The sequence below is a fragment of the Ambystoma mexicanum genome, unplaced genomic scaffold (assembly GCF_040938575.1).
Source record: "Ambystoma mexicanum isolate Mex_15411 unplaced genomic scaffold, UKY_AmexF1_1 Mex_scaf20, whole genome shotgun sequence".
NCBI lineage: Eukaryota > Metazoa > Chordata > Amphibia > Caudata > Ambystomatidae > Ambystoma > Ambystoma mexicanum.
In genome coordinates this window covers 423791-451185 of record NW_027182434.1, presented here as the reverse complement: position 1 = coordinate 451185, position 27395 = coordinate 423791, and the positions used below count along the sequence as shown (strand labels likewise).

Here is a 27395-nt window from a genome sequence, read left to right as displayed (position 1 = left end):
TCACAGCTCAACGCAAGAGCTCCTGGGTTTCGAAGGCTCTTGCAGCAAGCCTTCACAAAGCAGCAGGGAGCGCCGTTCCAGATGGGAAACTTGAGACTGGATGTCCAGAAAAGCAAGACGTCAGAAGCGAAACCTTTTTCCTGCAGGGTGTGGCATACCATCCGCTTGCTCATTGCGACAGAGGTGGCACTAATGAAGGAAGAGGTCAACGTTACGTTCTTCTTTAAAATGCAAGGCCAGGAAAAGTGGCAGCGGTGGGATTTGAACCCACGCCTCCGAAGAGACTGGAGCCTTAATCCAGCGCCTTAGACCGCTCGGCCACGCTACCTCCCTGCTAGTCGCCGAAAGCGGAACTTGACCCGTTGCCCGGCCCGCTTTAGTGCTTTGCCTTTTCTCCTTGGAAAGTCTGGAGACAGGCAGTGGAAGGGCAGGCAAACTGTCAGGTGCGCAGAGGAGGGGAGACCATGAGGCAAGGTGGGAGATGGGGGCAAGAAGTGAGAAAAAAACTAATCGCAAGCTAGGGCAGGATTCGGAAAGTGAAGCCGAAAAGGGGCTTAGCATGCAGCCCAGGGGTTTCTTTGACTGTCCTAAGCCCACAGGGACTTTGCCGTCCTCAGCTCATGAGACTTGAGATGGGTAGCTTGATTTGCTGAGGAAATGCGGGATGACAGATTCAACTCTGGAGTCAAACATAGCCCGGAACTATCGCCTTAAACTGAGTTTTAAGCCTGGTGTCGATAAAAAGAAAGAAATTAGCCTTAGATCGGGCAAGCCGTTTGACGGGGGAAAATGAGACCCCCTAGGCCATCTAGGTGGTCGCTGGATGCTGTGCAGACATCAGCAGCTGTTCATTTCATGCCCTCACGTCTCCTCGTTAGTATAGTGGTCAGTATCCCCGCCTGTCACGCGGGAGACCGGGGTTCAATTCCCCGACGGGGAGGTTAAACCTTTTCTGGATTTTTTTTAGTTCTTGACAAATATTCTTGAAGATTAGGCTGAGTCAAGTAGGGAATGGGTGCCAAGAACTGACTCTTTAAGAAAAAAGCACCGGCAACGCTAGTCATCGTACAATATTTGTGCACAATTGCTTACATTAGGCGGCCGGTCCACTTTATTGAGTCCCCCTCAGCACCATTTAGTGCTCCTGTTGTCTGCGAAGTCCAAATTGTAACCCTGAATCAGTTCCTCTTCTGACCCTTTGTATCATGTTACATGACGAGTAATGATCACCTGTTAGCTTTATCCCTAATTATAACTCTCACTCTTTCCCTGCATCTAACCCTAGCTCTAATCCCATCATTAACCTCGGTCCGGGCACACGCGTGAACCCTTACTCTCATCTCAGCCTCTCCTGGTGATACATCACACCTGGGATCGTTTGCTCCCTGTGGGCTGTGGGAAATTTGCTACCAGCACGCCCTGGAAGTGGGGCTCATTCCGCTGCAACGGGAGGTCTTCCCAGGACGCGTCACAGCTCAACGCAAGAGCTCCTGGGTTTCGAAGGCTCTTGCAGCAAGCCTTCACAAAGCAGCAGGGAGCGCCGTTCCAGATGGGAAACTTGAGACTGGATGTCCAGAAAAGCAAGACGTCAGAAGCGAAACCTTTTTCCTGCAGGGTGTGGCATACCATCCGCTTGCTCATTGCGACAGAGCTGGCACTAATGAAGGAAGAGGTCAACGTTACGTTCTTCTTTAAAATGCAAGGCCAGGAAAAGTGGCAGCGGTGGGATTTGAACCCACGCCTCCGAAGAGACTGGAGCCTTAATCCAGCGCCTTAGACCGCTCGGCCACGCTACCTCCCTGCTAGTCGCCGAAAGCGGAACTTGACCCGTTGCCCGGCCCGCTTTAGTGCTTTGCCTTTTCTCCTTGGAAAGTCTGGAGACAGGCAGTGGAAGGGCAGGCAAACTGTCAGGTGCGCAGAGGAGGGGAGACCATGAGGCAAGGTGGGAGATGGGGGCAAGAAGTGAGAAAAAAACTAATCGCAAGCTAGGGCAGGATTCGGAAAGTGAAGCCGAAAAGGGGCTTAGCATGCAGCCCAGGGGTTTCTTTGACTGTCCTAAGCCCACAGGGACTTTGCCGTCCTCAGCTCATGAGACTTGAGATGGGTAGCTTGATTTGCTGAGGAAATGCGGGATGACAGATTCAACTCTGGAGTCAAACATAGCCCGGAACTATCGCCTTAAACTGAGTTTTAAGCCTGGTGCCGATAAAAAGAAAGAAATTAGCCTTAGATCGGGCAAGCCGTTTGACGGGGGAAAATGAGACCCCCTAGGCCATCTAGGTGGTCGCTGGATGCTGTGCAGACATCAGCAGCTGTTCATTTCATGCCCTCACGTCTCCTCGTTAGTATAGTGGTCAGTATCCCCGCCTGTCACGCGGGAGACCGGGGTTCCCCGACGGGGAGGTTAAACCTTTTCTGGATTTTTTTTAGTTCTTGACAAATATTCTTGAAGATTAGGCTGAGTCAAGTAGGGAATGGGTGCCAAGAACTGACTCTTTAAGAAAAAAGCACCGGCAACGCTAGTCATCGTACAATATTTGTGCACAATTGCTTACATTAGGCGGCCGGTCCACTTTATTGAGTCCCCCTCAGCACCATTTAGTGCTCCTGTTGTCTGCGAAGTCCAAATTGTAACCCTGAATCAGTTCCTCTTCTGACCCTTTGTATCATGTTACATGACGAGTAATGATCACCTGTTAGCTTTATCCCTAATTATAACTCTCACTCTTTCCCTGCATCTAACCCTAGCTCTAATCCCATCATTAACCTCGGTCCGGGCACACGCGTGAACCCTTACTCTCATCTCAGCCTCTCCTGGTGATACATCACACCTGGGATCGTTTGCTCCCTGTGGGCTGTGGGAAATTTGCTACCAGCACGCCCTGGAAGTGGGGCTCATTCCGCTGCAACGGGAGGTCTTCCCAGGACGCGTCACAGCTCAACGCAAGAGCTCCTGGGTTTCGAAGGCTCTTGCAGCAAGTCTTCACAAAGCAGCAGTGAGCGCCGTTCCAGATGGGAAACTTGAGACTGGATGTCCAGAAAAGCAAGACGTCAGAAGCGAAACCTTTTTCCTGCAGGGTGTGGCATACCATCCGCTTGCTCATTGCGACAGAGGTGGCACTAATGAAGGAAGAGGTCAACGTTACGTTCTTCTTTAAAATGCAAGGCCAGGAAAAGTGGCAGCGGTGGGATTTGAACCCACGCCTCCGAAGAGACTGGAGCCTTAATCCAGCGCCTTAGACCGCTCGGCCACGCTACCTCCCTGCTAGTCGCCGAAAGCGGAACTTGACCCGTTGCCCGGCCCGCTTTAGTGCTTTGCCTTTTCTCCTTGGAAAGTCTGGAGACAGGCAGTGGAAGGGCAGGCAAACTGTCAGGTGCGCAGAGGAGGGGAGACCATGAGGCAAGGTGGGAGATGGGGGCAAGAAGTGAGGAAAAAACTAATCGCAAGCTAGGGCAGGATTCGGAAAGTGAAGCCGAAAAGGGGCTTAGCATGCAGCCCAGGGGTTTCTTTGACTGTCCTAAGCCCACAGGGACTTTGCCGTCCTCAGCTCATGAGACTTGAGATGGGTAGCTTGATTTGCTGAGGAAATGCGGGATGACAGATTCAACTCTGGAGTCAAACATAGCCCGGAACTATCGCCTTAAACTGAGTTTTAAGCCTGGTGCCGATAAAAAGAAAGAAATTAGCCTTAGATCGGGCAAGCCGTTTGACGGGGGAAAATGAGACCCCCTAGGCCATCTAGGTGGTCGCTGGATGCTGTGCAGACATCAGCAGCTGTTCATTTCATGCCCTCACGTCTCCTCGTTAGTATAGTGGTCAGTATCCCCGCCTGTCACGCGGGAGACCGGGGTTCGGGGAGGTTAAACCTTTTCTGGATTTTTTTTAGTTCTTGACAAATATTCTTGAAGATTAGGCTGAGTCAAGTAGGGAATGGGTGCCAAGAACTGACTCTTTAAGAAAAAAGCACCGGCAACGCTAGTCATCGTACAATATTTGTGCACAATTGCTTACATTAGGCGGCCGGTCCACTTTATTGAGTCCCCCTCAGCACCATTTAGTGCTCCTGTTGTCTGCGAAGTCCAAATTGTAACCCTGAATCAGTTCCTCTTCTGACCCTTTGTATCATGTTACATGACGAGTAATGATCACCTGTTAGCTTTATCCCTAATTATAACTCTCACTCTTTCCCTGCATCTAACCCTAGCTCTAATCCCATCATTAACCTCGGTCCGGGCACACGCGTGAACCCTTACTCTCATCTCAGCCTCTCCTGGTGATACATCACACCTGGGATCGTTTGCTCCCTGTGGGCTGTGGGAAATTTGCTACCAGCACGCCCTGGAAGTGGGGCTCATTCCGCTGCAACGGGAGGTCTTCCCAGGACGCGTCACAGCTCAACGCAAGAGCTCCTGGGTTTCGAAGGCTCTTGCAGCAAGCCTTCACAAAGCAGCAGGGAGCGCCGTTCCAGATGGGAAACTTGAGACTGGATGTCCAGAAAAGCAAGACGTCAGAAGCGAAACCTTTTTCCTGCAGGGTGTGGCATACCATCCGCTTGCTCATTGCGACAGAGGTGGCACTAATGAAGGAAGAGGTCAACGTTACGTTCTTCTTTAAAATGCAAGGCCAGGAAAAGTGGCAGCGGTGGGATTTGAACCCACGCCTCCGAAGAGACTGGAGCCTTAATCCAGCGCCTTAGACCGCTCGGCCACGCTACCTCCCTGCTAGTCGCCGAAAGCGGAACTTGACCCGTTGCCCGGCCCGCTTTAGTGCTTTGCCTTTTCTCCTTGGAAAGTCTGGAGACAGGCAGTGGAAGGGCAGGCAAACTGTCAGGTGCGCAGAGGAGGGGAGACCATGAGGCAAGGTGGGAGATGGGGGCAAGAAGTGAGAAAAAAACTAATCGCAAGCTAGGGCAGGATTCGGAAAGTGAAGCCGAAAAGGGGCTTAGCATGCAGCCCAGGGGTTTCTTTGACTGTCCTAAGCCCACAGGGACTTTGCCGTCCTCAGCTCATGAGACTTGAGATGGGTAGCTTGATTTGCTGAGGAAATGCGGGATGACAGATTCAACTCTGGAGTCAAACATAGCCCGGAACTATCGCCTTAAACTGAGTTTTAAGCCTGGTGCCGATAAAAAGAAAGAAATTAGCCTTAGATCGGGCAAGCCGTTTGACGGGGGAAAATGAGACCCCCTAGGCCATCTAGGTGGTCGCTGGATGCTGTGCAGACATCAGCAGCTGTTCATTTCATGCCCTCACGTCTCCTCGTTAGTATAGTGGTCAGTATCCCCGCCTGTCACGCGGGAGACCGGGGTTCAATTCCCCGACGGGGAGGTTAAACCTTTTCTGGATTTTTTTTAGTTCTTGACAAATATTCTTGAAGATTAGGCTGAGTCAAGTAGGGAATGGGTGCCAAGAACTGACTCTTTAAGAAAAAAGCACCGGCAACGCTAGTCATCGTACAATATTTGTGCACAATTGCTTACATTAGGCGGCCGGTCCACTTTATTGAGTCCCCCTCAGCACCATTTAGTGCTCCTGTTGTCTGCGAAGTCCAAATTGTAACCCTGAATCAGTTCCTCTTCTGACCCTTTGTATCATGTTACATGACGAGTAATGATCACCTGTTAGCTTTATCCCTAATTATAACTCTCACTCTTTCCCTGCATCTAACCCTAGCTCTAATCCCATCATTAACCTCGGTCCGGGCACACGCGTGAACCCTTACTCTCATCTCAGCCTCTCCTGGTGATACATCACACCTGGGATCGTTTGCTCCCTGTGGGCTGTGGGAAATTTGCTACCAGCACGCCCTGGAAGTGGGGCTCATTCCGCTGCAACGGGAGGTCTTCCCAGGACGCGTCACAGCTCAACGCAAGAGCTCCTGGGTTTCGAAGGCTCTTGCAGCAAGCCTTCACAAAGCAGCAGGGAGCGCCGTTCCAGATGGGAAACTTGAGACTGGATGTCCAGAAAAGCAAGACGTCAGAAGCGAAACCTTTTTCCTGCAGGGTGTGGCATACCATCCGCTTGCTCATTGCGACAGAGGTGGCACTAATGAAGGAAGAGGTCAACGTTACGTTCTTCTTTAAAATGCAAGGCCAGGAAAAGTGGCAGCGGTGGGATTTGAACCCACGCCTCCGAAGAGACTGGAGCCTTAATCCAGCGCCTTAGACCGCTCGGCCACGCTACCTCCCTGCTAGTCGCCGAAAGCGGAACTTGACCCGTTGCCCGGCCCGCTTTAGTGCTTTGCCTTTTCTCCTTGGAAAGTCTGGAGACAGGCAGTGGAAGGGCAGGCAAACTGTCAGGTGCGCAGAGGAGGGGAGACCATGAGGCAAGGTGGGAGATGGGGGCAAGAAGTGAGAAAAAAACTAATCGCAAGCTAGGGCAGGATTCGGAAAGTGAAGCCGAAAAGGGGCTTAGCATGCAGCCCAGGGGTTTCTTTGACTGTCCTAAGCCCACAGGGACTTTGCCGTCCTCAGCTCATGAGACTTGAGATGGGTAGCTTGATTTGCTGAGGAAATGCGGGATGACAGATTCAACTCTGGAGTCAAACATAGCCCGGAACTATCGCCTTAAACTGAGTTTTAAGCCTGGTGCCGATAAAAAGAAAGAAATTAGCCTTAGATCGGGCAAGCCGTTTGACGGGGGAAAATGAGACCCCCTAGGCCATCTAGGTGGTCGCTGGATGCTGTGCAGACATCAGCAGCTGTTCATTTCATGCCCTCACGTCTCCTCGTTAGTATAGTGGTCAGTATCCCCGCCTGTCACGCGGGAGACCGGGGTTCAATTCCCCGACGGGGAGGTTAAACCTTTTCTGGATTTTTTTTAGTTCTTGACAAATATTCTTGAAGATTAGGCTGAGTCAAGTAGGGAATGGGTGCCAAGAACTGACTCTTTAAGAAAAAAGCACCGGCAACGCTAGTCATCGTACAATATTTGTGCACAATTGCTTACATTAGGCGGCCGGTCCACTTTATTGAGTCCCCCTCAGCACCATTTAGTGCTCCTGTTGTCTGCGAAGTCCAAATTGTAACCCTGAATCAGTTCCTCTTCTGACCCTTTGTATCATGTTACATGACGAGTAATGATCACCTGTTAGCTTTATCCCTAATTATAACTCTCACTCTTTCCCTGCATCTAACCCTAGCTCTAATCCCATCATTAACCTCGGTCCGGGCACACGCGTGAACCCTTACTCTCATCTCAGCCTCTCCTGGTGATACATCACACCTGGGATCGTTTGCTCCCTGTGGGCTGTGGGAAATTTGCTACCAGCACGCCCTGGAAGTGGGGCTCATTCCGCTGCAACGGGAGGTCTTCCCAGGACGCGTCACAGCTCAACGCAAGAGCTCCTGGGTTTCGAAGGCTCTTGCAGCAAGCCTTCACAAAGCAGCAGGGAGCGCCGTTCCAGATGGGAAACTTGAGACTGGATGTCCAGAAAAGCAAGACGTCAGAAGCGAAACCTTTTTCCTGCAGGGTGTGGCATACCATCCGCTTGCTCATTGCGACAGAGGTGGCACTAATGAAGGAAGAGGTCAACGTTACGTTCTTCTTTAAAATGCAAGGCCAGGAAAAGTGGCAGCGGTGGGATTTGAACCCACGCCTCCGAAGAGACTGGAGCCTTAATCCAGCGCCTTAGACCGCTCGGCCACGCTACCTCCCTGCTAGTCGCCGAAAGCGGAACTTGACCCGTTGCCCGGCCCGCTTTAGTGCTTTGCCTTTTCTCCTTGGAAAGTCTGGAGACAGGCAGTGGAAGGGCAGGCAAACTGTCAGGTGCGCAGAGGAGGGGAGACCATGAGGCAAGGTGGGAGATGGGGGCAAGAAGTGAGAAAAAAACTAATCGCAAGCTAGGGCAGGATTCGGAAAGTGAAGCCGAAAAGGGGCTTAGCATGCAGCCCAGGGGTTTCTTTGACTGTCCTAAGCCCACAGGGACTTTGCCGTCCTCAGCTCATGAGACTTGAGATGGGTAGCTTGATTTGCTGAGGAAATGCGGGATGACAGATTCAACTCTGGAGTCAAACATAGCCCGGAACTATCGCCTTAAACTGAGTTTTAAGCCTGGTGCCGATAAAAAGAAAGAAATTAGCCTTAGATCGGGCAAGCCGTTTGACGGGGGAAAATGAGACCCCCTAGGCCATCTAGGTGGTCGCTGGATGCTGTGCAGACATCAGCAGCTGTTCATTTCATGCCCTCACGTCTCCTCGTTAGTATAGTGGTCAGTATCCCCGCCTGTCACGCGGGAGACCGGGGTTCAATTCCCCGACGGGGAGGTTAAACCTTTTCTGGATTTTTTTTAGTTCTTGACAAATATTCTTGAAGATTAGGCTGAGTCAAGTAGGGAATGGGTGCCAAGAACTGACTCTTTAAGAAAAAAGCACCGGCAACGCTAGTCATCGTACAATATTTGTGCACAATTGCTTACATTAGGCGGCCGGTCCACTTTATTGAGTCCCCCTCAGCACCATTTAGTGCTCCTGTTGTCTGCGAAGTCCAAATTGTAACCCTGAATCAGTTCCTCTTCTGACCCTTTGTATCATGTTACATGACGAGTAATGATCACCTGTTAGCTTTATCCCTAATTATAACTCTCACTCTTTCCCTGCATCTAACCCTAGCTCTAATCCCATCATTAACCTCGGTCCGGGCACACGCGTGAACCCTTACTCTCATCTCAGCCTCTCCTGGTGATACATCACACCTGGGATCGTTTGCTCCCTGTGGGCTGTGGGAAATTTGCTACCAGCACGCCCTGGAAGTGGGGCTCATTCCGCTGCAACGGGAGGTCTTCCCAGGACGCGTCACAGCTCAACGCAAGAGCTCCTGGGTTTCGAAGGCTCTTGCAGCAAGCCTTCACAAAGCAGCAGGGAGCGCCGTTCCAGATGGGAAACTTGAGACTGGATGTCCAGAAAAGCAAGACGTCAGAAGCGAAACCTTTTTCCTGCAGGGTGTGGCATACCATCCGCTTGCTCATTGCGACAGAGGTGGCACTAATGAAGGAAGAGGTCAACGTTACGTTCTTCTTTAAAATGCAAGGCCAGGAAAAGTGGCAGCGGTGGGATTTGAACCCACGCCTCCGAAGAGACTGGAGCCTTAATCCAGCGCCTTAGACCGCTCGGCCACGCTACCTCCCTGCTAGTCGCCGAAAGCGGAACTTGACCCGTTGCCCGGCCCGCTTTAGTGCTTTGCCTTTTCTCCTTGGAAAGTCTGGAGACAGGCAGTGGAAGGGCAGGCAAACTGTCAGGTGCGCAGAGGAGGGGAGACCATGAGGCAAGGTGGGAGATGGGGGCAAGAAGTGAGAAAAAAACTAATCGCAAGCTAGGGCAGGATTCGGAAAGTGAAGCCGAAAAGGGGCTTAGCATGCAGCCCAGGGGTTTCTTTGACTGTCCTAAGCCCACAGGGACTTTGCCGTCCTCAGCTCATGAGACTTGAGATGGGTAGCTTGATTTGCTGAGGAAATGCGGGATGACAGATTCAACTCTGGAGTCAAACATAGCCCGGAACTATCGCCTTAAACTGAGTTTTAAGCCTGGTGCCGATAAAAAGAAAGAAATTAGCCTTAGATCGGGCAAGCCGTTTGACGGGGGAAAATGAGACCCCCTAGGCCATCTAGGTGGTCGCTGGATGCTGTGCAGACATCAGCAGCTGTTCATTTCATGCCCTCACGTCTCCTCGTTAGTATAGTGGTCAGTATCCCCGCCTGTCACGCGGGAGACCGGGGTTCAATTCCCCGACGGGGAGGTTAAACCTTTTCTGGATTTTTTTTAGTTCTTGACAAATATTCTTGAAGATTAGGCTGAGTCAAGTAGGGAATGGGTGCCAAGAACTGACTCTTTAAGAAAAAAGCACCGGCAACGCTAGTCATCGTACAATATTTGTGCACAATTGCTTACATTAGGCGGCCGGTCCACTTTATTGAGTCCCCCTCAGCACCATTTAGTGCTCCTGTTGTCTGCGAAGTCCAAATTGTAACCCTGAATCAGTTCCTCTTCTGACCCTTTGTATCATGTTACATGACGAGTAATGATCACCTGTTAGCTTTATCCCTAATTATAACTCTCACTCTTTCCCTGCATCTAACCCTAGCTCTAATCCCATCATTAACCTCGGTCCGGGCACACGCGTGAACCCTTACTCTCATCTCAGCCTCTCCTGGTGATACATCACACCTGGGATCGTTTGCTCCCTGTGGGCTGTGGGAAATTTGCTACCAGCACGCCCTGGAAGTGGGGCTCATTCCGCTGCAACGGGAGGTCTTCCCAGGACGCGTCACAGCTCAACGCAAGAGCTCCTGGGTTTCGAAGGCTCTTGCAGCAAGCCTTCACAAAGCAGCAGGGAGCGCCGTTCCAGATGGGAAACTTGAGACTGGATGTCCAGAAAAGCAAGACGTCAGAAGCGAAACCTTTTTCCTGCAGGGTGTGGCATACCATCCGCTTGCTCATTGCGACAGAGGTGGCACTAATGAAGGAAGAGGTCAACGTTACGTTCTTCTTTAAAATGCAAGGCCAGGAAAAGTGGCAGCGGTGGGATTTGAACCCACGCCTCCGAAGAGACTGGAGCCTTAATCCAGCGCCTTAGACCGCTCGGCCACGCTACCTCCCTGCTAGTCGCCGAAAGCGGAACTTGACCCGTTGCCCGGCCCGCTTTAGTGCTTTGCCTTTTCTCCTTGGAAAGTCTGGAGACAGGCAGTGGAAGGGCAGGCAAACTGTCAGGTGCGCAGAGGAGGGGAGACCATGAGGCAAGGTGGGAGATGGGGGCAAGAAGTGAGAAAAAAACTAATCGCAAGCTAGGGCAGGATTCGGAAAGTGAAGCCGAAAAGGGGCTTAGCATGCAGCCCAGGGGTTTCTTTGACTGTCCTAAGCCCACAGGGACTTTGCCGTCCTCAGCTCATGAGACTTGAGATGGGTAGCTTGATTTGCTGAGGAAATGCGGGATGACAGATTCAACTCTGGAGTCAAACATAGCCCGGAACTATCGCCTTAAACTGAGTTTTAAGCCTGGTGCCGATAAAAAGAAAGAAATTAGCCTTAGATCGGGCAAGCCGTTTGACGGGGGAAAATGAGACCCCCTAGGCCATCTAGGTGGTCGCTGGATGCTGTGCAGACATCAGCAGCTGTTCATTTCATGCCCTCACGTCTCCTCGTTAGTATAGTGGTCAGTATCCCCGCCTGTCACGCGGGAGACCGGGGTTCAATTCCCCGACGGGGAGGTTAAACCTTTTCTGGATTTTTTTTAGTTCTTGACAAATATTCTTGAAGATTAGGCTGAGTCAAGTAGGGAATGGGTGCCAAGAACTGACTCTTTAAGAAAAAAGCACCGGCAACGCTAGTCATCGTACAATATTTGTGCACAATTGCTTACATTAGGCGGCCGGTCCACTTTATTGAGTCCCCCTCAGCACCATTTAGTGCTCCTGTTGTCTGCGAAGTCCAAATTGTAACCCTGAATCAGTTCCTCTTCTGACCCTTTGTATCATGTTACATGACGAGTAATGATCACCTGTTAGCTTTATCCCTAATTATAACTCTCACTCTTTCCCTGCATCTAACCCTAGCTCTAATCCCATCATTAACCTCGGTCCGGGCACACGCGTGAACCCTTACTCTCATCTCAGCCTCTCCTGGTGATACATCACACCTGGGATCGTTTGCTCCCTGTGGGCTGTGGGAAATTTGCTACCAGCACGCCCTGGAAGTGGGGCTCATTCCGCTGCAACGGGAGGTCTTCCCAGGACGCGTCACAGCTCAACGCAAGAGCTCCTGGGTTTCGAAGGCTCTTGCAGCAAGCCTTCACAAAGCAGCAGGGAGCGCCGTTCCAGATGGGAAACTTGAGACTGGATGTCCAGAAAAGCAAGACGTCAGAAGCGAAACCTTTTTCCTGCAGGGTGTGGCATACCATCCGCTTGCTCATTGCGACAGAGGTGGCACTAATGAAGGAAGAGGTCAACGTTACGTTCTTCTTTAAAATGCAAGGCCAGGAAAAGTGGCAGCGGTGGGATTTGAACCCACGCCTCCGAAGAGACTGGAGCCTTAATCCAGCGCCTTAGACCGCTCGGCCACGCTACCTCCCTGCTAGTCGCCGAAAGCGGAACTTGACCCGTTGCCCGGCCCGCTTTAGTGCTTTGCCTTTTCTCCTTGGAAAGTCTGGAGACAGGCAGTGGAAGGGCAGGCAAACTGTCAGGTGCGCAGAGGAGGGGAGACCATGAGGCAAGGTGGGAGATGGGGGCAAGAAGTGAGAAAAAAACTAATCGCAAGCTAGGGCAGGATTCGGAAAGTGAAGCCGAAAAGGGGCTTAGCATGCAGCCCAGGGGTTTCTTTGACTGTCCTAAGCCCACAGGGACTTTGCCGTCCTCAGCTCATGAGACTTGAGATGGGTAGCTTGATTTGCTGAGGAAATGCGGGATGACAGATTCAACTCTGGAGTCAAACATAGCCCGGAACTATCGCCTTAAACTGAGTTTTAAGCCTGGTGCCGATAAAAAGAAAGAAATTAGCCTTAGATCGGGCAAGCCGTTTGACGGGGGAAAATGAGACCCCCTAGGCCATCTAGGTGGTCGCTGGATGCTGTGCAGACATCAGCAGCTGTTCATTTCATGCCCTCACGTCTCCTCGTTAGTATAGTGGTCAGTATCCCCGCCTGTCACGCGGGAGACCGGGGTTCAATTCCCCGACGGGGAGGTTAAACCTTTTCTGGATTTTTTTTAGTTCTTGACAAATATTCTTGAAGATTAGGCTGAGTCAAGTAGGGAATGGGTGCCAAGAACTGACTCTTTAAGAAAAAAGCACCGGCAACGCTAGTCATCGTACAATATTTGTGCACAATTGCTTACATTAGGCGGCCGGTCCACTTTATTGAGTCCCCCTCAGCACCATTTAGTGCTCCTGTTGTCTGCGAAGTCCAAATTGTAACCCTGAATCAGTTCCTCTTCTGACCCTTTGTATCATGTTACATGACGAGTAATGATCACCTGTTAGCTTTATCCCTAATTATAACTCTCACTCTTTCCCTGCATCTAACCCTAGCTCTAATCCCATCATTAACCTCGGTCCGGGCACACGCGTGAACCCTTACTCTCATCTCAGCCTCTCCTGGTGATACATCACACCTGGGATCGTTTGCTCCCTGTGGGCTGTGGGAAATTTGCTACCAGCACGCCCTGGAAGTGGGGCTCATTCCGCTGCAACGGGAGGTCTTCCCAGGACGCGTCACAGCTCAACGCAAGAGCTCCTGGGTTTCGAAGGCTCTTGCAGCAAGCCTTCACAAAGCAGCAGGGAGCGCCGTTCCAGATGGGAAACTTGAGACTGGATGTCCAGAAAAGCAAGACGTCAGAAGCGAAACCTTTTTCCTGCAGGGTGTGGCATACCATCCGCTTGCTCATTGCGACAGAGGTGGCACTAATGAAGGAAGAGGTCAACGTTACGTTCTTCTTTAAAATGCAAGGCCAGGAAAAGTGGCAGCGGTGGGATTTGAACCCACGCCTCCGAAGAGACTGGAGCCTTAATCCAGCGCCTTAGACCGCTCGGCCACGCTACCTCCCTGCTAGTCGCCGAAAGCGGAACTTGACCCGTTGCCCGGCCCGCTTTAGTGCTTTGCCTTTTCTCCTTGGAAAGTCTGGAGACAGGCAGTGGAAGGGCAGGCAAACTGTCAGGTGCGCAGAGGAGGGGAGACCATGAGGCAAGGTGGGAGATGGGGGCAAGAAGTGAGAAAAAAACTAATCGCAAGCTAGGGCAGGATTCGGAAAGTGAAGCCGAAAAGGGGCTTAGCATGCAGCCCAGGGGTTTCTTTGACTGTCCTAAGCCCACAGGGACTTTGCCGTCCTCAGCTCATGAGACTTGAGATGGGTAGCTTGATTTGCTGAGGAAATGCGGGATGACAGATTCAACTCTGGAGTCAAACATAGCCCGGAACTATCGCCTTAAACTGAGTTTTAAGCCTGGTGCCGATAAAAAGAAAGAAATTAGCCTTAGATCGGGCAAGCCGTTTGACGGGGGAAAATGAGACCCCCTAGGCCATCTAGGTGGTCGCTGGATGCTGTGCAGACATCAGCAGCTGTTCATTTCATGCCCTCACGTCTCCTCGTTAGTATAGTGGTCAGTATCCCTGCCTGTCACCCGGGAGACCGGGGTTCAATTCCCCGACGGGGAGGTTAAACCTTTTCTGGATTTTTTTTAGTTCTTGACAAATATTCTTGAAGATTAGGCTGAGTCAAGTAGGGAATGGGTGCCAAGAACTGACTCTTTAAGAAAAAAGCACCGGCAACGCTAGTCATCGTACAATATTTGTGCACAATTGCTTACATTAGGCGGCCGGTCCACTTTATTGAGTCCCCCTCAGCACCATTTAGTGCTCCTGTTGTCTGCGAAGTCCAAATTGTAACCCTGAATCAGTTCCTCTTCTGACCCTTTGTATCATGTTACATGACGAGTAATGATCACCTGTTAGCTTTATCCCTAATTATAACTCTCACTCTTTCCCTGCATCTAACCCTAGCTCTAATCCCATCATTAACCTCGGTCCGGGCACACGCGTGAACCCTTACTCTCATCTCAGCCTCTCCTGGTGATACATCACACCTGGGATCGTTTGCTCCCTGTGGGCTGTGGGAAATTTGCTACCAGCACGCCCTGGAAGTGGGGCTCATTCCGCTGCAACGGGAGGTCTTCCCAGGACGCGTCACAGCTCAACGCAAGAGCTCCTGGGTTTCGAAGGCTCTTGCAGCAAGCCTTCACAAAGCAGCAGGGAGCGCCGTTCCAGATGGGAAACTTGAGACTGGATGTCCAGAAAAGCAAGACGTCAGAAGCGAAACCTTTTTCCTGCAGGGTGTGGCATACCATCCGCTTGCTCATTGCGACAGAGGTGGCACTAATGAAGGAAGAGGTCAACGTTACGTTCTTCTTTAAAATGCAAGGCCAGGAAAAGTGGCAGCGGTGGGATTTGAACCCACGCCTCCGAAGAGACTGGAGCCTTAATCCAGCGCCTTAGACCGCTCGGCCACGCTACCTCCCTGCTAGTCGCCGAAAGCGGAACTTGACCCGTTGCCCGGCCCGCTTTAGTGCTTTGCCTTTTCTCCTTGGAAAGTCTGGAGACAGGCAGTGGAAGGGCAGGCAAACTGTCAGGTGCGCAGAGGAGGGGAGACCATGAGGCAAGGTGGGAGATGGGGGCAAGAAGTGAGAAAAAAACTAATCGCAAGCTAGGGCAGGATTCGGAAAGTGAAGCCGAAAAGGGGCTTAGCATGCAGCCCAGGGGTTTCTTTGACTGTCCTAAGCCCACAGGGACTTTGCCGTCCTCAGCTCATGAGACTTGAGATGGGTAGCTTGATTTGCTGAGGAAATGCGGGATGACAGATTCAACTCTGGAGTCAAACATAGCCCGGAACTATCGCCTTAAACTGAGTTTTAAGCCTGGTGCCGATAAAAAGAAAGAAATTAGCCTTAGATCGGGCAAGCCGTTTGACGGGGGAAAATGAGACCCCCTAGGCCATCTAGGTGGTCGCTGGATGCTGTGCAGACATCAGCAGCTGTTCATTTCATGCCCTCACGTCTCCTCGTTAGTATAGTGGTCAGTATCCCCGCCTGTCACGCGGGAGACCGGGGTTCAATTCCCCGACGGGGAGGTTAAACCTTTTCTGGATTTTTTTTAGTTCTTGACAAATATTCTTGAAGATTAGGCTGAGTCAAGTAGGGAATGGGTGCCAAGAACTGACTCTTTAAGAAAAAAGCACCGGCAACGCTAGTCATCGTACAATATTTGTGCACAATTGCTTACATTAGGCGGCCGGTCCACTTTATTGAGTCCCCCTCAGCACCATTTAGTGCTCCTGTTGTCTGCGAAGTCCAAATTGTAACCCTGAATCAGTTCCTCTTCTGACCCTTTGTATCATGTTACATGACGAGTAATGATCACCTGTTAGCTTTATCCCTAATTATAACTCTCACTCTTTCCCTGCATCTAACCCTAGCTCTAATCCCATCATTAACCTCGGTCCGGGCACACGCGTGAACCCTTACTCTCATCTCAGCCTCTCCTGGTGATACATCACACCTGGGATCGTTTGCTCCCTGTGGGCTGTGGGAAATTTGCTACCAGCACGCCCTGGAAGTGGGGCTCATTCCGCTGCAACGGGAGGTCTTCCCAGGACGCGTCACAGCTCAACGCAAGAGCTCCTGGGTTTCGAAGGCTCTTGCAGCAAGCCTTCACAAAGCAGCAGGGAGCGCCGTTCCAGATGGGAAACTTGAGACTGGATGTCCAGAAAAGCAAGACGTCAGAAGCGAAACCTTTTTCCTGCAGGGTGTGGCATACCATCCGCTTGCTCATTGCGACAGAGCTGGCACTAATGAAGGAAGAGGTCAACGTTACGTTCTTCTTTAAAATGCAAGGCCAGGAAAAGTGGCAGCGGTGGGATTTGAACCCACGCCTCCGAAGAGACTGGAGCCTTAATCCAGCGCCTTAGACCGCTCGGCCACGCTACCTCCCTGCTAGTCGCCGAAAGCGGAACTTGACCCGTTGCCCGGCCCGCTTTAGTGCTTTGCCTTTTCTCCTTGGAAAGTCTGGAGACAGGCAGTGGAAGGGCAGGCAAACTGTCAGGTGCGCAGAGGAGGGGAGACCATGAGGCAAGGTGGGAGATGGGGGCAAGAAGTGAGAAAAAAACTAATCGCAAGCTAGGGCAGGATTCGGAAAGTGAAGCCGAAAAGGGGCTTAGCATGCAGCCCAGGGGTTTCTTTGACTGTCCTAAGCCCACAGGGACTTTGCCGTCCTCAGCTCATGAGACTTGAGATGGGTAGCTTGATTTGCTGAGGAAATGCGGGATGACAGATTCAACTCTGGAGTCAAACATAGCCCGGAACTATCGCCTTAAACTGAGTTTTAAGCCTGGTGCCGATAAAAAGAAAGAAATTAGCCTTAGATCGGGCAAGCCGTTTGACGGGGGAAAATGAGACCCCCTAGGCCATCTAGGTGGTCGCTGGATGCTGTGCAGACATCAGCAGCTGTTCATTTCATGCCCTCACGTCTCCTCGTTAGTATAGTGGTCAGTATCCCCGCCTGTCACGCGGGAGACCGGGGTTCCCCGACGGGGAGGTTAAACCTTTTCTGGATTTTTTTTAGTTCTTGACAAATATTCTTGAAGATTAGGCTGAGTCAAGTAGGGAATGGGTGCCAAGAACTGACTCTTTAAGAAAAAAGCACCGGCAACGCTAGTCATCGTACAATATTTGTGCACAATTGCTTACATTAGGCGGCCGGTCCACTTTATTGAGTCCCCCTCAGCACCATTTAGTGCTCCTGTTGTCTGCGAAGTCCAAATTGTAACCCTGAATCAGTTCCTCTTCTGACCCTTTGTATCATGTTACATGACGAGTAATGATCACCTGTTAGCTTTATCCCTAATTATAACTCTCACTCTTTCCCTGCATCTAACCCTAGCTCTAATCCCATCATTAACCTCGGTCCGGGCACACGCGTGAACCCTTACTCTCATCTCAGCCTCTCCTGGTGATACATCACACCTGGGATCGTTTGCTCCCTGTGGGCTGTGGGAAATTTGCTACCAGCACGCCCTGGAAGTGGGGCTCATTCCGCTGCAACGGGAGGTCTTCCCAGGACGCGTCACAGCTCAACGCAAGAGCTCCTGGGTTTCGAAGGCTCTTGCAGCAAGTCTTCACAAAGCAGCAGGGAGCGCCGTTCCAGATGGGAAACTTGAGACTGGATGTCCAGAAAAGCAAGACGTCAGAAGCGAAACCTTTTTCCTGCAGGGTGTGGCATACCATCCGCTTGCTCATTGCGACAGAGGTGGCACTAATGAAGGAAGAGGTCAACGTTACGTTCTTCTTTAAAATGCAAGGCCAGGAAAAGTGGCAGCGGTGGGATTTGAACCCACGCCTCCGAAGAGACTGGAGCCTTAATCCAGCGCCTTAGACCGCTCGGCCACGCTACCTCCCTGCTAGTCGCCGAAAGCGGAACTTGACCCGTTGCCCGGCCCGCTTTAGTGCTTTGCCTTTTCTCCTTGGAAAGTCTGGAGACAGGCAGTGGAAGGGCAGGCAAACTGTCAGGTGCGCAGAGGAGGGGAGACCATGAGGCAAGGTGGGAGATGGGGGCAAGAAGTGAGAAAAAAACTAATCGCAAGCTAGGGCAGGATTCGGAAAGTGAAGCCGAAAAGGGGCTTAGCATGCAGCCCAGGGGTTTCTTTGACTGTCCTAAGCCCACAGGGACTTTGCCGTCCTCAGCTCATGAGACTTGAGATGGGTAGCTTGATTTGCTGAGGAAATGCGGGATGACAGATTCAACTCTGGAGTCAAACATAGCCCGGAACTATCGCCTTAAACTGAGTTTTAAGCCTGGTGCCGATAAAAAGAAAGAAATTAGCCTTAGATCGGGCAAGCCGTTTGACGGGGGAAAATGAGACCCCCTAGGCCATCTAGGTGGTCGCTGGATGCTGTGCAGACATCAGCAGCTGTTCATTTCATGCCCTCACGTCTCCTCTTTAGTATAGTGGTCAGTATCCCCGCCTGTCACGCGGGAGACCGGGGTTCAATTCCCCGACGGGGAGGTTAAACCTTTTCTGGATTTTTTTTAGTTCTTGACAAATATTCTTGAAGATTAGGCTGAGTCAAGTAGGGAATGGGTGCCAAGAACTGACTCTTTAAGAAAAAAGCACCGGCAACGCTAGTCATCGTACAATATTTGTGCACAATTGCTTACATTAGGCGGCCGGTCCACTTTATTGAGTCCCCCTCAGCACCATTTAGTGCTCCTGTTGTCTGCGAAGTCCAAATTGTAACCCTGAATCAGTTCCTCTTCTGACCCTTTGTATCATGTTACATGACGAGTAATGATCACCTGTTAGCTTTATCCCTAATTATAACTCTCACTCTTTCCCTGCATCTAACCCTAGCTCTAATCCCATCATTAACCTCGGTCCGGGCACACGCGTGAACCCTTACTCTCATCTCAGCCTCTCCTGGTGATACATCACACCTGGGATCGTTTGCTCCCTGTGGGCTGTGGGAAATTTGCTACCAGCACGCCCTGGAAGTGGGGCTCATTCCGCTGCAACGGGAGGTCTTCCCAGGACGCGTCACAGCTCAACGCAAGAGCTCCTGGGTTTCGAAGGCTCTTGCAGCAAGCCTTCACAAAGCAGCAGGGAGCGCCGTTCCAGATGGGAAACTTGAGACTGGATGTCCAGAAAAGCAAGACGTCAGAAGCGAAACCTTTTTCCTGCAGGGTGTGGCATACCATCCGCTTGCTCATTGCGACAGAGGTGGCACTAATGAAGGAAGAGGTCAACGTTACGTTCTTCTTTAAAATGCAAGGCCAGGAAAAGTGGCAGCGGTGGGATTTGAACCCACGCCTCCGAAGAGACTGGAGCCTTAATCCAGCGCCTTAGACCGCTCGGCCACGCTACCTCCCTGCTAGTCGCCGAAAGCGGAACTTGACCCGTTGCCCGGCCCGCTTTAGTGCTTTGCCTTTTCTCCTTGGAAAGTCTGGAGACAGGCAGTGGAAGGGCAGGCAAACTGTCAGGTGCGCAGAGGAGGGGAGACCATGAGGCAAGGTGGGAGATGGGGGCAAGAAGTGAGAAAAAAACTAATCGCAAGCTAGGGCAGGATTCGGAAAGTGAAGCCGAAAAGGGGCTTAGCATGCAGCCCAGGGGTTTCTTTGACTGTCCTAAGCCCACAGGGACTTTGCCGTCCTCAGCTCATGAGACTTGAGATGGGTAGCTTGATTTGCTGAGGAAATGCGGGATGACAGATTCAACTCTGGAGTCAAACATAGCCCGGAACTATCGCCTTAAACTGAGTTTTAAGCCTGGTGCCGATAAAAAGAAAGAAATTAGCCTTAGATCGGGCAAGCCGTTTGACGGGGGAAAATGAGACCCCCTAGGCCAGCTAGGTGGTCGCTGGATGCTGTGCAGACATCAGCAGCTGTTCATTTCATGCCCTCACGTCTCCTCGTTAGTATAGTGGTCAGTATCCCCGCCTGTCACGTGGGAGACCGGGGTTCAATTCCCCGACGGGGAGGTTAAACCTTTTCTGGATTTTTTTTAGTTCTTGACAAATATTCTTGAAGATTAGGCTGAGTCAAGTAGGGAATGGGTGCCAAGAACTGACTCTTTAAGAAAAAAGCACCGGCAACGCTAGTCATCGTACAATATTTGTGCACAATTGCTTACATTAGGCGGCCGGTCCACTTTATTGAGTCCCCCTCAGCACCATTTAGTGCTCCTGTTGTCTGCGAAGTCCAAATTGTAACCCTGAATCAGTTCCTCTTCTGACCCTTTGTATCATGTTACATGACGAGTAATGATCACCTGTTAGCTTTATCCCTAATTATAACTCTCACTCTTTCCCTGCATCTAACCCTAGCTCTAATCCCATCATTAACCTCGGTCCGGGCACACGCGTGAACCCTTACTCTCATCTCAGCCTCTCCTGGTGATACATCACACCTGGGATCGTTTGCTCCCTGTGGGCTGTGGGAAATTTGCTACCAGCACGCCCTGGAAGTGGGGCTCATTCCGCTGCAACGGGAGGTCTTCCCAGGACGCGTCACAGCTCAACGCAAGAGCTCCTGGGTTTCGAAGGCTCTTGCAGCAAGCCTTCACAAAGCAGCAGGGAGCGCCGTTCCAGATGGGAAACTTGAGACTGGATGTCCAGAAAAGCAAGACGTCAGAAGCGAAACCTTTTTCCTGCAGGGTGTGGCATACCATCCGCTTGCTCATTGGGACAGAGCTGGCACTAATGAAGGAAGAGGTCAACGTTACGTTCTTCTTTAAAATGCAAGGCCAGGAAAAGTGGCAGCGGTGGGATTTGAACCCACGCCTCCGAAGAGACTGGAGCCTTAATCCAGCACCTTAGACCGCTCGGCCACGCTACCTCCCTGCTAGTCGCCGAAAGCGGAACTTGACCCGTTGCCCGACCCGCTTTAGTGCTTTGCCTTTTCTCCTTGGAAAGTCTGGAGACAGGCAGTGGAAGGGCAGGCAAACTGTCAGGTGCGCAGAGGAGGGGAGACCATGAGGCAAGGTGGGAGTTGGGGGCAAGAAGTGAGAAAAAAACTAATCGCAAGCTAGGGCAGGATTCGGAAAGTGAAGCCGAAAAGGGGCTTAGCATGCAGCCCAGGGGTTTCTTTGACTGTCCTAAGCCCACAGGGACTTTGCCGTCCTCAGCTCATGAGACTTGAGATGGGTAGCTTGATTTGCTGAGGAAATGCGGGATGACAGATTCAACTCTGGAGTCAAACATAGCCCGGAACTATCGCCTTAAACTGAGTTTTAAGCCTGGTGCCGATAAAAAGAAAGAAATTAGCCTTAGATCGGGCAAGCCGTTTGACGGGGGAAAATGAGACCCCCTAGGCCATCTAGGTGGTCGCTGGATGCTGTGCAGACATCAGCAGCTGTTCATTTCATGCCCTCACGTCTCCTCGTTAGTATAGTGGTCAGTATCCCCGCCTGTCACGCGGGAGACCGGCCCCGACGGGGAGGTTAAACCTTTTCTGGATTTTTTTTAGTTCTTGACAAATATTCTTGAAGATTAGGCTGAGTCAAGTAGGGAATGGGTGCCAAGAACTGACTCTTTAAGAAAAAAGCACCGGCAACGCTAGTCATCGTACAATATTTGTGCACAATTGCTTACATTAGGCGGCCGGTCCACTTTATTGAGTCCCCCTCAGCACCATTTAGTGCTCCTGTTGTCTGCGAAGTCCAAATTGTAACCCTGAATCAGTTCCTCTTCTGACCCTTTGTATCATGTTACATGACGAGTAATGATCACCTGTTAGCTTTATCCCTAATTATAACTCTCACTCTTTCCCTGCATCTAACCCTAGCTCTAATCCCATCATTAACCTCGGTCCGGGCACACGCGTGAACCCTTACTCTCATCTCAGCCTCTCCTGGTGATACATCACACCTGGGATCGTTTGCTCCCTGTGGGCTGTGGGAAATTTGCTACCAGCACGCCCTGGAAGTGGGGCTCATTCCGCTGCAACGGGAGGTCTTCCCAGGACGCGTCACAGCTCAACGCAAGAGCTCCTGGGTTTCGAAGGCTCTTGCAGCAAGTCTTCACAAAGCAGCAGGGAGCGCCGTTCCAGATGGGAAACTTGAGACTGGATGTCCAGAAAAGCAAGACGTCAGAAGCGAAACCTTTTTCCTGCAGGGTGTGGCATACCATCCGCTTGCTCATTGCGACAGAGGTGGCACTAATGAAGGAAGAGGTCAACGTTACGTTCTTCTTTAAAATGCAAGGCCAGGAAAAGTGGCAGCGGTGGGATTTGAACCCACGCCTCCGAAGAGACTGGAGCCTTAATCCAGCGCCTTAGACCGCTCGGCCACGCTACCTCCCTGCTAGTCGCCGAAAGCGGAACTTGACCCGTTGCCCGGCCCGCTTTAGTGCTTTGCCTTTTCTCCTTGGAAAGTCTGGAGACAGGCAGTGGAAGGGCAGGCAAACTGTCAGGTGCGCAGAGGAGGGGAGACCATGAGGCAAGGTGGGAGATGGGGGCAAGAAGTGAGAAAAAAACTAATCGCAAGCTAGGGCAGGATTCGGAAAGTGAAGCCGAAAAGGGGCTTAGCATGCAGCCCAGGGGTTTCTTTGACTGTCCTAAGCCCACAGGGACTTTGCCGTCCTCAGCTCATGAGACTTGAGATGGGTAGCTTGATTTGCTGAGGAAATGCGGGATGACAGATTCAACTCTGGAGTCAAACATAGCCCGGAACTATCGCCTTAAACTGAGTTTTAAGCCTGGTGCCGATAAAAAGAAAGAAATTAGCCTTAGATCGGGCAAGCCGTTTGACGGGGGAAAATGAGACCCCCTAGGCCATCTAGGTGGTCGCTGGATGCTGTGCAGACATCAGCAGCTGTTCATTTCATGCCCTCACGTCTCCTCGTTAGTATAGTGGTCAGTATCCCCGCCTGTCACGCGGGAGACCGGGGTTCAATTCCCCGACGGGGAGGTTAAACCTTTTCTGGATTTTTTTTAGTTCTTGACAAATATTCTTGAAGATTAGGCTGAGTCAAGTAGGGAATGGGTGCCAAGAACTGACTCTTTAAGAAAAAAGCACCGGCAACGCTAGTCATCGTACAATATTTGTGCACAATTGCTTACATTAGGCGGCCGGTCCACTTTATTGAGTCCCCCTCAGCACCATTTAGTGCTCCTGTTGTCTGCGAAGTCCAAATTGTAACCCTGAATCAGTTCCTCTTCTGACCCTTTGTATCATGTTACATGACGAGTAATGATCACCTGTTAGCTTTATCCCTAATTATAACTCTCACTCTTTCCCTGCATCTAACCCTAGCTCTAATCCCATCATTAACCTCGGTCCGGGCACACGCGTGAACCCTTACTCTCATCTCAGCCTCTCCTGGTGATACATCACACCTGGGATCGTTTGCTCCCTGTGGGCTGTGGGAAATTTGCTACCAGCACGCCCTGGAAGTGGGGCTCATTCCGCTGCAACGGGAGGTCTTCCCAGGACGCGTCACAGCTCAACGCAAGAGCTCCTGGGTTTCGAAGGCTCTTGCAGCAAGCCTTCACAAAGCAGCAGGGAGCGCCGTTCCAGATGGGAAACTTGAGACTGGATGTCCAGAAAAGCAAGACGTCAGAAGCGAAACCTTTTTCCTGCAGGGTGTGGCATACCATCCGCTTGCTCATTGCGACAGAGGTGGCACTAATGAAGGAAGAGGTCAACGTTACGTTCTTCTTTAAAATGCAAGGCCAGGAAAAGTGGCAGCGGTGGGATTTGAACCCACGCCTCCGAAGAGACTGGAGCCTTAATCCAGCGCCTTAGACCGCTCGGCCACGCTACCTCCCTGCTAGTCGCCGAAAGCGGAACTTGACCCGTTGCCCGGCCCGCTTTAGTGCTTTGCCTTTTCTCCTTGGAAAGTCTGGAGACAGGCAGTGGAAGGGCAGGCAAACTGTCAGGTGCGCAGAGGAGGGGAGACCATGAGGCAAGGTGGGAGATGGGGGCAAGAAGTGAGAAAAAAACTAATCGCAAGCTAGGGCAGGATTCGGAAAGTGAAGCCGAAAAGGGGCTTAGCATGCAGCCCAGGGGTTTCTTTGACTGTCCTAAGCCCACAGGGACTTTGCCGTCCTCAGCTCATGAGACTTGAGATGGGTAGCTTGATTTGCTGAGGAAATGCGGGATGACAGATTCAACTCTGGAGTCAAACATAGCCCGGAACTATCGCCTTAAACTGAGTTTTAAGCCTGGTGCCGATAAAAAGAAAGAAATTAGCCTTAGATCGGGCAAGCCGTTTGACGGGGGAAAATGAGACCCCCTAGGCCATCTAGGTGGTCGCTGGATGCTGTGCAGACATCAGCAGCTGTTCATTTCATGCCCTCACGTCTCCTCGTTAGTATAGTGGTCAGTATCCCCGCCTGTCACGCGGGAGACCGGGGTTCAATTCCCCGACGGGGAGGTTAAACCTTTTCTGGATTTTTTTTAGTTCTTGACAAATATTCTTGAAGATTAGGCTGAGTCAAGTAGGGAATGGGTGCCAAGAACTGACTCTTTAAGAAAAAAGCACCGGCAACGCTAGTCATCGTACAATATTTGTGCACAATTGCTTACATTAGGCGGCCGGTCCACTTTATTGAGTCCCCCTCAGCACCATTTAGTGCTCCTGTTGTCTGCGAAGTCCAAATTGTAACCCTGAATCAGTTCCTCTTCTGACCCTTTGTATCATGTTACATGACGAGTAATGATCACCTGTTAGCTTTATCCCTAATTATAACTCTCACTCTTTCCCTGCATCTAACCCTAGCTCTAATCCCATCATTAACCTCGGTCCGGGCACACGCGTGAACCCTTACTCTCATCTCAGCCTCTCCTGGTGATACATCACACCTGGGATCGTTTGCTCCCTGTGGGCTGTGGGAAATTTGCTACCAGCACGCCCTGGAAGTGGGGCTCATTCCGCTGCAACGGGAGGTCTTCCCAGGACGCGTCACAGCTCAACGCAAGAGCTCCTGGGTTTCGAAGGCTCTTGCAGCAAGCCTTCACAAAGCAGCAGGGAGCGCCGTTCCAGATGGGAAACTTGAGACTGGATGTCCAGAAAAGCAAGACGTCAGAAGCGAAACCTTTTTCCTGCAGGGTGTGGCATACCATCCGCTTGCTCATTGCGACAGAGCTGGCACTAATGAAGGAAGAGGTCAACGTTACGTTCTTCTTTAAAATGCAAGGCCAGGAAAAGTGGCAGCGGTGGGATTTGAACCCACGCCTCCGAAGAGACTGGAGCCTTAATCCAGCGCCTTAGACCGCTCGGCCACGCTACCTCCCTGCTAGTCGCCGAAAGCGGAACTTGACCCGTTGCCCGGCCCGCTTTAGTGCTTTGCCTTTTCTCCTTGGAAAGTCTGGAGACAGGCAGTGGAAGGGCAGGCAAACTGTCAGGTGCGCAGAGGAGGGGAGACCATGAGGCAAGGTGGGAGATGGGGGCAAGAAGTGAGAAAAAAACTAATCGCAAGCTAGGGCAGGATTCGGAAAGTGAAGCCGAAAAGGGGCTTAGCATGCAGCCCAGGGGTTTCTTTGACTGTCCTAAGCCCACAGGGACTTTGCCGTCCTCAGCTCATGAGACTTGAGATGGGTAGCTTGATTTGCTGAGGAAATGCGGGATGACAGATTCAACTCTGGAGTCAAACATAGCCCGGAACTATCGCCTTAAACTGAGTTTTAAGCCTGGTGCCGATAAAAAGAAAGAAATTAGCCTTAGATCGGGCAAGCCGTTTGACGGGGGAAAATGAGACCCCCTAGGCCATCTAGGTGGTCGCTGGATGCTGTGCAGACATCAGCAGCTGTTCATTTCATGCCCTCACGTCTCCTCGTTAGTATAGTGGTCAGTATCCCCGCCTGTCACGCGGGAGACCGGGGTTCAATTCCCCGACGGGGAGGTTAAACCTTTTCTGGATTTTTTTTAGTTCTTGACAAATATTCTTGAAGATTAGGCTGAGTCAAGTAGGGAATGGGTGCCAAGAACTGACTCTTTAAGAAAAAAGCACCGGCAACGCTAGTCATCGTACAATATTTGTGCACAATTGCTTACATTAGGCGGCCGGTCCACTTTATTGAGTCCCCCTCAGCACCATTTAGTGCTCCTGTTGTCTGCGAAGTCCAAATTGTAACCCTGAATCAGTTCCTCTTCTGACCCTTTGTATCATGTTACATGACGAGTAATGATCACCTGTTAGCTTTATCCCTAATTATAACTCTCACTCTTTCCCTGCATCTAACCCTAGCTCTAATCCCATCATTAACCTCGGTCCGGGCACACGCGTGAACCCTTACTCTCATCTCAGCCTCTCCTGGTGATACATCACACCTGGGATCGTTTGCTCCCTGTGGGCTGTGGGAAATTTGCTACCAGCACGCCCTGGAAGTGGGGCTCATTCCGCTGCAACGGGAGGTCTTCCCAGGACGCGTCACAGCTCAACGCAAGAGCTCCTGGGTTTCGAAGGCTCTTGCAGCAAGTCTTCACAAAGCAGCAGGGAGCGCCGTTCCAGATGGGAAACTTGAGACTGGATGTCCAGAAAAGCAAGACGTCAGAAGCGAAACCTTTTTCCTGCAGGGTGTGGCATACCATCCGCTTGCTCATTGCGACAGAGCTGGCACTAATGAAGGAAGAGGTCAACGTTACGTTCTTCTTTAAAATGCAAGGCCAGGAAAAGTGGCAGCGGTGGGATTTGAACCCACGCCTCCGAAGAGACTGGAGCCTTAATCCAGCGCCTTAGACCGCTCGGCCACGCTACCTCCCTGCTAGTCGCCGAAAGCGGAACTTGACCCGTTGCCCGGCCCGCTTTAGTGCTTTGCCTTTTCTCCTTGGAAAGTCTGGAGACAGGCAGTGGAAGGGCAGGCAAACTGTCAGGTGCGCAGAGGAGGGGAGACCATGAGGCAAGGTGGGAGATGGGGGCAAGAAGTGAGAAAAAAACTAATCGCAAGCTAGGGCAGGATTCGGAAAGTGAAGCCGAAAAGGGGCTTAGCATGCAGCCCAGGGGTTTCTTTGACTGTCCTAAGCCCACAGGGACTTTGCCGTCCTCAGCTCATGAGACTTGAGATGGGTAGCTTGATTTGCTGAGGAAATGCGGGATGACAGATTCAACTCTGGAGTCAAACATAGCCCGGAACTATCGCCTTAAACTGAGTTTTAAGCCTGGTGCCGATAAAAAGAAAGAAATTAGCCTTAGATCGGGCAAGCCGTTTGACGGGGGAAAATGAGACCCCCTAGGCCATCTAGGTGGTCGCTGGATGCTGTGCAGACATCAGCAGCTGTTCATTTCATGCCCTCACGTCTCCTCGTTAGTATAGTGGTCAGTATCCCCGCCTGTCACGCGGGAGACCGGGGTTCCCCGACGGGGAGGTTAAACCTTTTCTGGATTTTTTTTAGTTCTTGACAAATATTCTTGAAGATTAGGCTGAGTCAAGT

The 27395-nt window shown here is 51.4% G+C and overlaps 11 non-coding genes across 11 annotated transcripts; all 11 read left to right on the top strand.

Annotated features, from left to right (window-relative positions):
* Nucleotides 1-868: 868 nt before the first annotated feature.
* On the top strand, nucleotides 869-940 carry TRNAD-GUC (transfer RNA aspartic acid (anticodon GUC)). Its single transcript has one exon. It is a non-coding gene; the product is annotated as a tRNA-Asp (tRNA).
* Nucleotides 941-5256: 4316 nt separating this feature from the next.
* On the top strand, nucleotides 5257-5328 carry TRNAD-GUC (transfer RNA aspartic acid (anticodon GUC)). Its single transcript has one exon. It is a non-coding gene; the product is annotated as a tRNA-Asp (tRNA).
* Nucleotides 5329-6724: 1396 nt separating this feature from the next.
* Nucleotides 6725-6796, top strand: TRNAD-GUC (transfer RNA aspartic acid (anticodon GUC)). The gene has a single exon. It is a non-coding gene; the product is annotated as a tRNA-Asp (tRNA).
* A 1396-nt stretch (nucleotides 6797-8192) lies between these two features.
* Nucleotides 8193-8264, top strand: TRNAD-GUC (transfer RNA aspartic acid (anticodon GUC)). The gene has a single exon. It is a non-coding gene; the product is annotated as a tRNA-Asp (tRNA).
* A 1396-nt stretch (nucleotides 8265-9660) lies between these two features.
* Nucleotides 9661-9732, top strand: TRNAD-GUC (transfer RNA aspartic acid (anticodon GUC)). The gene has a single exon. It is a non-coding gene; the product is annotated as a tRNA-Asp (tRNA).
* Nucleotides 9733-11128: 1396 nt separating this feature from the next.
* On the top strand, nucleotides 11129-11200 carry TRNAD-GUC (transfer RNA aspartic acid (anticodon GUC)). The gene has a single exon. It is a non-coding gene; the product is annotated as a tRNA-Asp (tRNA).
* A 1396-nt stretch (nucleotides 11201-12596) lies between these two features.
* Nucleotides 12597-12668, top strand: TRNAD-GUC (transfer RNA aspartic acid (anticodon GUC)). Its single transcript has one exon. It is a non-coding gene; the product is annotated as a tRNA-Asp (tRNA).
* A 2864-nt stretch (nucleotides 12669-15532) lies between these two features.
* On the top strand, nucleotides 15533-15604 carry TRNAD-GUC (transfer RNA aspartic acid (anticodon GUC)). The gene has a single exon. It is a non-coding gene; the product is annotated as a tRNA-Asp (tRNA).
* A 7254-nt stretch (nucleotides 15605-22858) lies between these two features.
* On the top strand, nucleotides 22859-22930 carry TRNAD-GUC (transfer RNA aspartic acid (anticodon GUC)). Its single transcript has one exon. It is a non-coding gene; the product is annotated as a tRNA-Asp (tRNA).
* Nucleotides 22931-24326: 1396 nt separating this feature from the next.
* Nucleotides 24327-24398, top strand: TRNAD-GUC (transfer RNA aspartic acid (anticodon GUC)). Its single transcript has one exon. It is a non-coding gene; the product is annotated as a tRNA-Asp (tRNA).
* Nucleotides 24399-25794: 1396 nt separating this feature from the next.
* TRNAD-GUC (transfer RNA aspartic acid (anticodon GUC)) lies at nucleotides 25795-25866 on the top strand. Its single transcript has one exon. It is a non-coding gene; the product is annotated as a tRNA-Asp (tRNA).
* The last annotated feature ends 1529 nt before the right edge of the window (nucleotides 25867-27395 follow it).